Consider the following 13,200-nt stretch of genomic DNA (forward strand, 5'->3'; position numbering starts at 1 on the left):
CCACGATCAGGGTCAGGTGGATTGAACTCAGATTGTGAGTCCGGTGTAGTATTTTTAAGAACAAAGTCTAATTTTCACCCTCCAACTATCACAAAAGTCTTGTTTTCAACCTTAAACTACAAAATCGGATAAAAAAAGTCATCCAAATGTCAAAACCGAACAAATTTGGTCCTTTGGGTAGTTTCAGAGGTGATTTTCTATTTTGTGAAAAATAAGAAAATGGTTTTATCTAAAAAAATACATAAATAACTTATTTTCAATTAGAAAAATATGAAGCTAGTACTAAATTTTTCTAAAATGTAACATATCTGTCGGTGGTCTATTTGGAGACATTTGCATCTTATATATTCCTATTCCAAATATTTTTAGAAAAAGCAATAAAAAATAGTAACTTAAACATATAATATCCAAATAACTCCAAATAGTGCACTAATAGATAGGTTACATTTTTTAAAAATTTGGGTACAAGTTTCATATTTTTCTAATTTAAAATTAATTAGTTATGATTTTTTAGATTAAATTAGCTTTCTATAACTTTTCACAAAATAGGCTTGCCGTCAGTGCGGGCCTACGACCATCTCGCATACATCTCTTGCCAAACACGGCTGGCGGCCATCCACCCGTACAATTATTCGCAGCTCTAAAAGGATGAACTGGAGCGACAGTGTGTCAGTGTGCCACCACGTTAGCCCAAGCCGTTACTGTCCGTGAGGGACAAATACCATGGTGGTGATCAAGTCCACACCGCCAACGGTTCAGGAATGGAGATAGATCAAATTGGTCGTAGTTTTGTTCGCACCCCTAATAAAGATCTTGTTCTAAATAATGTCCTTTATGTTCCTCAATCAAGCAAAAATCTTGTTTCTGTCCATAGGCTTGCTTGCGACAATGATGCCTTCTTTGAATTTCATCCATCTTATTTGCTTATTAAGGATCAAACAACGAAGAAGGTTCTGCATAGAGGACGGTGCGAGGGGGCCTTTATCCTTTGAAGTCGTTTCCCAATAAACAAGCTCATGGTGTCACCAAGCTTCCTTCATCCCGATGGCACTCTCATCTAGGTCATCCCTCCGCGACCATTGTTCACCAAGTGTTGAACAAGAATAAACTCACGTTTGTTCCCGAGTCAAATAAAGAGTCTGTCTGTGATGCATGCCAAAAAGGCAAAAGTCATCAACTTCCATACCCGAAATCCACTAGTGTGTCTAGGGCTCCTCTAGAACTAGTCTTCTCTGATGTATGGGGGCCGACTCCCACTTATGTTGGCAAGAATAATTTTTATGTTAGTTTCATTGATGATTATAGCAAGTTCACATGGATTTATTTGCGGCGTCATAAATCTGAAGTTTTTCAGCGATTTCATGACTTCCAAAAGCTTGTTGAGCGTATGATGATCTAAAAATTGTGGCCATGCAAACTGATTGGGGAGGGGAATATAAAAAACTTAACTGTTTTTTTCAACGCATCATTTCTCAACACGTGTCTTGCCCGTATGCGCACCAACAAAATGGCTTAGCTGAGCGCAAGCATCGACACATTGTCGAAGTTGGTCTCTCCCTCCTTGCCCACGCCTCCATGCCCCTCAAACTTCACAACCTGATCTTTCTTTCACTGTTAATAAAGTTTGCCAGTTCCTTCACTCACCAACGACCGTGCATTAATTGGGCTGCTGTTAAAAGGATCATCGGATATGTTAAGGGGGCTATCTGTTTAGGCTTGAAAATTGGTCGGTCAAAGTCTATGTTGTTTAGCGTCTTCTCCGATGCTGGTTGGGCAGGGTGCCTTGATGACCATTGCTCCACCGAGGGTTTTGCAGTTTTTCGTGAAAGTAATCTCATATCCTGGAGTGCACCGAACCAAGCCACTGTGTCTCGGTCAAGCACATAGGCTGAATATAAGGCCATGGCAAATGCCACAGCTGAAGTAGTGTGGGTTCATAAGTTATTTGATGAATTGGGGATCCCACATCCGAAAGCAGCGTGTCTTTGGTGTGATAATATTGGTGCCAAATATTTGTCTGAGAACCCTGTGTTTCATGCTTGGATAAAAAACAATGAAATCAATTATCACTTTGTCAGCAAGTAAATTTGAAGCAGTTGGATGTTCTGTTCATTAGTACTGCTGATCAAGTGGCTGATGGATTCACCAAAGCACTTGCTGTTCGACAATTGAATTTATTCAGGAAGAATCTCAACTTGCAGGAGTAGTTATGATTGACCGCTGGCGTCCACCCCACCGCTGCTCGCCGCCCCTACCTTTGACTCACGCGCGCCATGGCTGTTGGAAATATGCCCTAGAGGCAATCATATTTCCTTGTATTCATGGTTAATAAAGTGTACCTTGAATATTCATGGATGACAACTTGTATTGATTAATGCTTATGTGAAGTATTTGTGAAACTCTATACTTGTATGAATATTCTAAAATGTTCCTAGTCGGAGTTCATGTGAGGACACACATGAATATTAGACTAGCACATGTATTAGTTGATTGACTACGTTTCACAAGTCATAGACATGGGGATGTCAAACTAATAATGTGGGCTCATGTGAGACATGAGACTGAACTGACCCAACACGAGATGATGACTTCTCATTACACAATATGTATGCTGTGTCATAAGACCTGAGATCGTCGTATGTACTCAAGATGTGAACTGACTTACTTAAGAGCCATCAAACGCTGCACCGTAACAGGGTAGTCATAAAGGTGACTTTCGGGTCTGTCAAGAAGCATGTCGTGAGACATAGTCGGTCAAGATGGGATTTGCCCCTCTCTACAAGAGAGAGATATCTCTGGGCCCCTCGAGTGATTCGGATCAGGAAATACATGGCCATGCTGGGGTTAAGAGTTAACCAAGTATTCTGAATCACAGGATCGAGAAAGAGTGGTCGGCTTCAAGCAAGACCAAATATCGTGAGGCAAAGGGAACAGCATGTATAAGATTGTGACGGCTCGACAGATATGATTCGCGCGTGCTTAGGAGTTGACACGTCTTGCTAGAGACCGCTATCAACTATTGGCCAGTAGGAGTACTAGGCCATGTCTATTCACGCGTGAGCCCATAGGGTCACACACTTAAGGGCCAGAAGCCGAATGAGGATGAGATCCAAATTAGACTGGGCTTAGATGCACTAATGGGCTTCAGTTGGCCCATTAGGGGATGCCTAAGGTGGGGCCCATGGAAGCCCACCTAAGGGGCGCCCAAAGGAGCTATAAATACAGAAGGGGGGGTACTGTTCAACAGTACCCCCCCCTTCTGTATGTATAGCTCCTTTGGGCGCCAGTACCGCCACCGCTACAGTAACCCTAGCCGCCCCCTCCTCCCTGCTACGCTTTCTCGTGCATCTAGGCCTAGGTCGCCCTCACAGACCTAGTAGTCCGGATTGCAGCGCTTCTTCCCGTACGTGTGGACTTCGTGGAAGTGCTGCGCTTGCTGCACAAGGACGAGCCATTCGTGAGGTGGTTCACGCAACTGCACTGCCGGCTTCCATCTGCACTACACCGATGCACTACAGAAGTTCCGCAACCGAGCGTCTAGTGGTAATCCCGTGATCTATAACTATAGTAATCCTGGTTTATGCGGTAGAATTTTTTTGTTTTTGCTACCCCATATTCTTACAATGGCGACCGCGGCCCGAGCGCCGCCTCCCTCGGCCATGGCGGCCGCGGCCCGAACGCCGCGACCCTCATGCATGGTGGGCGCGGCCAGAGCGCCGCCGCCCTCGGCCATGGCGGCCGCGGCCAGAGCGCTGGCGCCCACGGGCAGGGCAGGCGCGGCTAGGGTGTGCGTGAGTCAAAGGTAGGGGTGGGAAGTGGCGGTGGGCTGGACGCCAACGGTGGGTGGTGGTCGAACGATGCAGCCCTAGGTGGCGATGGCAAACAGAACAAGACGTACGATCACGATGTGTCTCCGTCCGATCAAGTGCAGTCCAAACCCCATGCAAATACAGATGGGCAAGAAGGTCATTTCACCTGCCAAATACCTGAAAAGGAAAACGAAAAGAGGGAAAATATCCCAAATGGCAGTATAATCAAGTTCTTAATGTTTGGAGTCCCATTTTTACGAAGGCGATGTTTGGAATGACAAATTTGCGAAGCGCATTGTTTCGAGTTCCATTTTTGCAATTTTCTCTAAGTCCAGAACGCGCCAAGTCCGTCCCGTTGCAGACGAAACCGGGAAACCAGCCACCGATGATGGTTTTGAGGCCCAAACCATGGAAGCCGTCCGTATCCGCTTGGCCGCCACGTGACCTCTCTGATGCCGACACGTGTCGGACCTCTCGTCACGGCAAGACGCCTTCGAGTCATTCGTGCGTGCCCGCTGCACGAGCCGCCTACCGGACTCGCCATTGTCCTCGCCGACTCGGCCCACATCGCCGCATCCTTCCTTCATGCTTTCTTGTTGAGCCGAGCACCATGTGGGCCGCTCGTAACTCCGCACTGCATCTTCGGGTCCCTCGGCCCAAGTCTACTCGCGTTCTTCCCCGAATCTTTCACTTGGCCTTCACCATGCACCGTCGACCGCCACGTTGCACCCTGCACCTGCACTTCACAACCAAGGCAAATATTAGCATATAACGGTTGTCAATCACTTATCACACAGAGATGACCACCACTGATCCTCAATCTTGTTCGTCCGGCAAGGATGAATTCATAATGTTGTGTTACCTAATAATTTGGACATGCTCATCACTACTTCAGGCAGCTGTACACGGACAGATTACGATGGAGGGGATGAAGTTCAAGGCCCAGGCGGCAACAGCGCTCGTCCTCGGCCTCCTCTTGGCCTCGGCCATGGTGATCGCGGAGGTGGCGACTGCAGAGCCAGCAGGAGGGACACGGTTCTGCTGCTGCCTCCCGCCCTGCAAGCTCACCAAGAAGTGTATCACCAAGCAGGGGCGAATACAGGAACGTGGAATAGGGGGGGTGAGTGACCTTTTCCTACCTTGAGCTCCCCTCCCTTGCTTCATCAATGGTGCTAAAGTTTTTCGGGGGGGGGGGGGGGGGGTTTGGTGGGGGGGCGCACCAGCCCCCCTAGCCCCTCCTGAAGACCAAGCTGGTGGAAGACGTGCCTCTGCGGGGCAACAACTCCACTTCTCAGGAATGCGGACGTGCCCCTGCTGGGCAACAACTCCACTTCTCAGGAATGCGCATAGCTTGTAGATGAGCACTCTCTGTCTCTTGACCCATCAGTCTATCTAATATGCAATTATGTAACTGCATTGGTCAATCCTTCAGTGATTGGTGAATAAATGAACTTGATGTGGATGTGAAACCTCTGTTTCCAAGATTACTTGCTGAAAAATTTCCATGTCCTTGAAGATATGTCTGAACTCTAATGTTCAGAGTTCAATTTCTTGCAAACTCATACATGATCCTCCCAAAAGGTAAAGCAAAGCTTGGATCCTGTACTCTAATCTACACAGTGGTGGTGATGCGCACCAATAATTCGAATTTTCGGGCATTTATAAGTTTGGTTGAAAATCGATGAATGTCACATGAACTCTGAACTTGGGCATTTGGATGAAATTGGCCCGCGTTTGACCACGCCGATCAATGAATTCGTGCATCAGATCACCGAAAATTGAATGCGAACTTTGTAGCCCGACCAAACCTCTATGGGTCGTAGTTAAACTTTTTGACGAGTTGCTGTGCGGTTTCCTCGACCAGGTTGCTTCACTCCTCCGCCTCCCCTCCTACTCCTCTGCTCGCTGCTTGCTCTGCTCCCCCTCGCCTCTGGTCGCTGCCAGAGTTGTATGTAGCTGATTCATAGGGCTTCAACCCTTGTTTTGGATGCCTGGTTGAAAGATCTAAGCAATCATAGATTAAAAGCTCTGAACATCACGCAAAATCACTTAGTTCGATGGGTTCACCAGAGTTACACTCAACTCAGTGAATCATTCAATCAAACTTTGAACTAGAATTTAAATACTCAAATCAGCTTTGTTGTGATCCACATCTGATCCAATGGATCCTCCAGACATCCTAATTCACTTCTATAGTGCTGTCGTCCAAAGTTTGTTCATGATATTCTTTGAATATCGAGTTAAAAATGCCCCTTTATCACCGTCTATAGGACTTCAAAAGTTTTCCATTCAGATTACCCTATGTGCATTGTACTACAGTGTGTCATACTATGCTACATCTTTCCGTCTACCGTAAGAGGTGGTAAAAGATCATGGCCCTAGTGCCCTCTTGATAATCCAACTTGATTCTTATAAAATTTTAACTCAAAATTATATAAGATAGAGCCCGGACTTAGATTATCTAAACTAAAATTTGAGGCCCTTTACCACCCTATAACCGTTTTCATTCCGAATTGATCTGGTGGATGACGATATGCATCATGAGTCTCGAAGCAATATTGGTTGCCAAGGAATGCGAGAAGGTCTAGGTCTCCATCACCTTTGCATCCACCTTTTTGCATTGTCTCGTCCGACCGGTTTGCCTAAAGTCCCCAGGCCCAGCAAAAAAAGATTGATCGCCGCGTAACCACCACCGTATCCACACAGTTGTGCCCTCTGTTGCCATGCATGATGGTGGGTCGTCGATCCGCTTGGCAGCACCGCCAGGGCTACATGTCACTTGTGCGACAAACCACGTTTCCATCACCTGAACCATATAAAATTGGGCGGCTTTTTTATTTTTATATTTTTTAAAAATATTTTTTACAGAAATATATTTTCGGTTTCACATTTTACAGTTTTATACCCCTACCGCCCGGCAGAGGGGCGGCAGGGACCTACATGTAAATAAATATAATTTTTTTTGCGCGGAGGCCCCTAGCGGGAGCCTGCCGCCCCCCTGCCGGGCGGCAGGCACCTGCCGCCCGGTGGAGGGGCGGCAGGCTCCCCCCCCCAATATAAAAGCTGAGCCCCTTCCCTCGCACCCTCATTTCCTGCCCACGAGATCCAGAGAGGGGAGAGGGAGAGAGGAGGGGTGAGGGAGGTAATTCCACCGGCGAAGCCCTGCCGGATTTTGGATCCGAACCGCAGGTAACCAATCTAGACCGATCAATTTACTTCACAATCTAGACCGATCAACACCATAACACCATATGATACACATCATGTCATTTCTTGGAGGCCATAGTTCAGGGGGGGGATGAAGTCATCTAGGTCGTCATCCCAGTTAACAGAACTTGGTGCTGGAGGTGGTGCAGTTTGACTTGATGAACTTCTTGACTTTCCCTTTCTCTCTTTTATGGTTCTACTTTCATGTACAGGGGGAAGAACATCAGGTCTTGGAGGCCATGGTTTGGGGGGCATGAAGTCATCTAGGTCGGCATCCCAGTTAATAGAACTTAGTGCTGGAGGTGGTGCAGTTTGACTTGACGAACCTCCGGTTCTATGTGATTGCGGAGGCCAAGTACTATCACCCGAAGATCTTTCACGCCTCCTTCATCTTGTTTGCGGCATGAGTCCACCAAAGATACATACCAATTTACGAAAATTTGGTATTGATTTGTTAATCACCTCCGTGTCCTCGGGGTAATCCTTGCATATAATTACACAACAATTTTAAAATTTACGGAATATGGATTACAAATGACTATAGATATTAGATCCGAATGATAGTTAGCTTAATGTGTATCTCATACACCTCTGACCGCATCCATATAGTAGAAGTACTTTGTACGAAACCAATAACATTAGGATGATTAGCTAGTTCACATATCCTCATATACATCTTACGGCGTTCTAGCAGGTGTCCCTTTACATCTTGCGTTGTAATACCTCGAAACAATGTGAAATCTTTAAACTCTACTAATTTGGACAACACCATCTCTATCGTACCATCCGCTAATGGATCCAACTTCTTACTGATTACAATATGTGTCATGATCTCAAGAATTATACTAGATTTTTCTTCGGTCCATGAAAATCCAACAGAATTGGAGGCAGCCATTGCCTTATGCTGCAATAGTAATAAGGTACTGTCATTCTAAGTTTACTATTCTATATTTCACTATCCAAAAACTAAATCTATTCTAATTCATAATTATTTTAGAAACAACTCTATAATAGTTGAGAAATATTGGTTACCTGCGGTTCGGATTCAAAATCCGGTAGGGCTTCACCGGTGGAATTACCTCCCTCACCCCTCCTCTCTCCCTCTCCCCTCTCTGGATCTCGTGGACAGGAAATGAGGGTGCGAGGGAAGGGGCTCAGCTTTTATATTTGGGGGAGAGCCTGCCGCCCCTCCACCGGGCAGCAGATGCCTGCCGCCCGGCAGGGGGGCGGCATGCTCCCGCCAGGGGCCTCCGCGCATAAAAAATTATGTTTATTTATATGTAGGTCCCTGCCGCCCCCTGCCGGGCGGTAGGGGTATAAAACTGTAAAATGTGAAACCGAAAATATATTTCTATAAAAAATATTTTTTAAAAATATAAAAATAAAAAGCCGCTAAAATTGGACCAACTAATCAGAAGGCCCAAATAGCTTTTCTAGCTGGCCCACCTATGCTTCTCCCTTAGACTGTTAATAATGCATCAGTCATCAGATGCTGACCCACTTGTTTGGTGCACATGTATGAGGTGCTCAATCTAACAGCATGCATGCTTGCAGTATGCTTCTATTTTTTTACACACGTGCTTGCAGTACACTTTTTCTATTTTTTAACATACATGCTTGCAGCAGTCCTGCTGTAACATTGGCAGTAGCTCATAGTTTTTTTGGGGAAAATTGGATCTATATCATTGATAGATCAAGAGTTTAGAAGAATACCATAAAAAATCCAACTTTAAAAAAATAGCATTGAAATGTTGCTTTGTTATTGGTTCTCAAACTGTAGCAGCCGGGCAAGGTGGTCGCCGACTGCGTCAATGTCAATCTCGGGCTCAGCGGCGGTGGGAAAGACAGACTTAGCATTGTTTAACGTGGAATGGTAGATATCAGCAACACAGAGCAATCTTTCCATGTTGTTTTTTTAAAACTAGATCTTTCAATGGTATTTTTCTAAACTCCAAATTTTTTAATGGAACATTTATTCCATGAACTCATATATTTTTTATGTCTATCTTTGTTTGTCTAAGGTTCAGTTTTAGATTTTATTTTCAAAGATTAAACACTTTATTATGGGTGTATATATCAACTTTTGTGAGTTCATATAATTTTGTTCCAGATGTATATATTGTTGTTCCGTGAGTGTTTATTATTTGTTCAATGTGTACACTTATTTTATTCCATAGGTTTATATAATTTGTTCCAGCTGTATACTTTCCATGAGTTCGTACAATTTGTTCAAAGTATAGATTTTTTTAGTTTAGATGTTCAGTTCATAATTTATAATTTTTTAGTTTCAAAAATTGTTGTATGTTGTTGATGGCTCTATTTTATTGCTGCATGCTTTCATCGCTACTCCATTACAAACAACATACATGCTCAAAATAAATAAGAAAAAAGCTGTGGCCCACCAAACAAATTAGCTACCTACTTTTTTATTTACAATGTATTATTATTTGTTCTTTATTTTTATTTTTTTCGGCTAAATATTTGTTTATCTTGCTAAAGTATTTGTTCGCAGTTGTCAAAATATTTTTGTTTTATTAAAAATGTTTTCTAAATGTTATAATTTGAAGATCTTGTTGTGAGCAACTTAGTGGTGTAATAGGAATTTAATTTGGATATCTATTTTTAAGATTTTATAGAATTTTTAAGTTTGGAACCGCTTTGCATGTCAATGATATCATCAATTTCTATCTCCACTTGTGGGGTTGACGCCACATTTAATCATCATCACATAAATATTCTTCGAGTGATGGTTGTTGGTTTTGATTAATAGAAATGTCATGTGGTGGGCTTTGGAGAAGCACAAAGTCCTAACTAAGTACATTACCCTCATTAAGGATATGTACAAAGATGCGACGACGTTTGTCCGGACATATGATGGCAACACCACTGACTTTCCTATTAACATATGCCTACACCAAGGGTCAGCATTGAGCCCTTATTTATTTGATTTAGTGATGGATGAGGTCACAAGGGATATACAAGATGAGATCCCTTGGTGTATGCTCTTTGCTGATGACGTGGTGCTAGTTGACGAGAGTAGGGCAGGGGTTAATAGGAAGTTAGAGCTGTGGAGACGCACGTTAGAGTCGAAAGGGTTCAGACTTAGTAGGACCAAGACCGAGTACATGATGTGCGACTTCAGCGCGACTAGGCATGAGGGGGGAGACGTTAGTCTAGATGGGCAAGTGGTGGTCCAGAAGGATACTTTTCGGTATTTAGGATCGGTGCTACAAAAGGATGGCGACATTGATGAAGATGTTAGGCATAGAATTTCAGCTGGCTGGTTGAAATGGCGGCAAGCTTCTGGCATCCTTTGTGACAAGAGGGTGCCACAAAAGCTAAAAGGCAAATTCTATAGGACAGCAATTCGTCCGGCGATGTTATACGGTGCTGAATGTTGGCTTACAAAAAGACGACATGTCCAGCAACTGAGTGTAGCAGAGATGCGGATGTTGTGGTGGTTTTGCGGGCACACAAGGAGGGATAGAGTCCGGAACGAAGTTATTCGGGATAGGGTCGGGGTGGCACCAATTGAGGAGAAAATTATCCAGCATCGGCTGAGATGGTTTGGACATGTCCAACGAAGGCCTCCTGAGGCGCCGGTGCGTAATGGGGTTCTTGAGCGGGTCGATAATGTAAAGAGGGGTAGAGATAGACCTAAACTGACGTGGGATGAGTCGGTTAAGAGAGAACTTAAGAATTGGAATATCTCTAAACAGATAGTTTTGGATAGCAGCGCTTGGAGACTAGCTATCAATGTACTTGAACTTTGAACTTATTTCTTTCGGGTTTCATCTCTAACCTATCTCAACTTGTTTGGGAAAAAAAGACTATGTTGTTGTATGGTTGTTGGTTTTATCGTCTCTTGCGATCTATAAGCACACCCTGGCAGCACTGCCTATATCCAGCCCATCACGTACAGGGGATTGCTCCTCTACTGGTTATATATTAAAAGCCACGAAGAAAAGACTACAACAAGAAGGGACAAAGAAAAAAAGAAAAAGACTAGCACTAAGTTACACTCAGCCATAATTTGATGTCAGGGAAGTACTTCTGTCTCCTATATATGTGTCATATCCTCGATCTATGCACTTAGCAAATATTATATCAAGATCCATTGTCATACTTGTATTTCCACATCAATTTTAATTAGGGATGCATAAGTTACTTAGCTTTGAGATTAATCCGTCTGAAAGCTTTACATTGCAAAGAGAGAGTGGCAGTCCCTATGACTGGGATGCGTGCCTACTTTGCCAAGCCGTCGACATCAGCTCCATTCTACTTTGTGATTCACTGGTGCGTGTCTCGGCCTCTCTGGTTGGTCGGCTGAACCCATATATATCATTCTGTCTGTAACAAACATGGCACCTTTTATACCATTTCGAGTGATTTTGTTGATCGAATGACAACATAACACTTGGACTAATATGACTATTAAGATGATCATTCTCAGACTTTTAGGTTCAAGTGATGACAAAGAGAAAGAGAAGATAGGCGTAGCAAAGCCCGAAGGGCCGCCCCTACGGGGGTTCCGCTTTTAGGTTAGCGGACGGGGGTCGAGGGGGAGCCGCCCCTCGCGGGTCTCAGGGCAGCGCCCTGAAAGCTCTTCGGTCAGGAGCACCGGAAGAACCGACGCATGGGCATCGGAGCATCCGATGGTAGTCGGAAGAACCGACGCCATGGTACTTTGGTGCAGAAGGGAAACGAAGCCAAGTCAGCCTATAGGCACCGGTTGAACCGACGGTCCAAAAAAGGGCATCGGTGCATTGGGCGTCCTATGTTCCAGAGATAATGTCAAGTGCCCAGGAGAAGTTTCTTCAGCACCGATTGAACCGACGGTGCATCGGAGTATTGCATCGGTGCAATGACGTCAGCGCCCAGGAGAAGATTCTTAAGCACCGGATGAACCGGTGATGCATCGGTACAAAGCATCGGTTCAACCGGTGGTCTCTGCGTCAGCTGTCTAGACTTCAACGGCTACTTCGGGTTATGAGTGACCGGATGAACCGACGCTACCCCGCCAAGAGGCATCGGTTCTTCCGGTGATACGCAGATTTTCATCTGACCGTTGGAGCAACGGCTACAAGACTTGGTGGCCTATATATACGCCTCACCCCGGCCATTTAAAGATTGCTGGAGTCCCAAGACACCTCATACACATCCAAGAACATCTCCAAGCCATACAAGAGCTCATAGATCATATCCTTAGCTTATAGCACTAGCTTTGTAAAGTGTGAGTGCTAGATTAGCTCTTAGTGAGTGTGATTGCAAGGCCTTGAGCCTTTGTGCTGTGGTTCTCTAGTGAACCAAAACAAGAGCTTGGTGCACCGGCACCTTGGAGCTAGAAGCTCGCCGGCAACGTCATCGACCCTCCGACTTGGTGTGGAGCGACGACGACACTTTGTGCGGGGGACGTGGAGACCCCCATCCTTTGTGGAGAAACTCCTTAGTGGAACCCGGAGCCAAGGTAACCGTGATTGTGTTCGCGGAAGAGACTTGGTGGCCGAGTAGCAATACTCTTAGTGAGTGCTACAACAACGTGGATGTAGGTGTGCCTTTGTGGCTAACCGAACCACGGGATAAACACCCGCGTCAAGAGTTTGCTATCTCCTATCCCGCTCTTTAAGCTTCCGTATTTCATACTAGCAATTTGTATGCCTTTACTTTCATAGAGTAGTCTCTTGATAGGAAAAGCTATAGGTTGCTAAACTCTTTTGGGATAGGGGTTTCACACTAGAATAACCTAGTTGCACATCTAGATAGTATGTTTTAGTTTAAGTTTTGTGCAAACTAGTTGGAGCCATAGGTCAATGTTTTTATTAGTGCCTAATTCACCCCCTCCCCCTCTTAGGCTAGAGCACCCGATCACTTTCAATTGGTATCAGAGCCGGGACTCACTTGTCTCACAAACAAAGCCAATTCTATTGGCAAATTTGTGTTTACCGGCTCATTAGATCGGTAGGCTTCACCGCCTAGTGAGTTAGCTCTCTTAGGGGAAGGGATGGATTCTCTAGGACCTCCTCCACGTTTCGATGGCACGGGCTTCCAACGATGGAAGATTCTAATGCAATCACACCTCCAAGCAAAGGGTCTAAATGTTTGGAGAGTTATTAGTGAAGGAACTAAAAGCAATAATCAACAAGAGAGGCAATATGATGCTATAGCCAAGTGTGCTATTTTAAGC

The sequence above is a fragment of the Panicum virgatum genome, chromosome 2N (genome assembly GCF_016808335.1).
Source record: "Panicum virgatum strain AP13 chromosome 2N, P.virgatum_v5, whole genome shotgun sequence".
NCBI classification, from domain to species: domain Eukaryota; kingdom Viridiplantae; phylum Streptophyta; class Magnoliopsida; order Poales; family Poaceae; genus Panicum; species Panicum virgatum.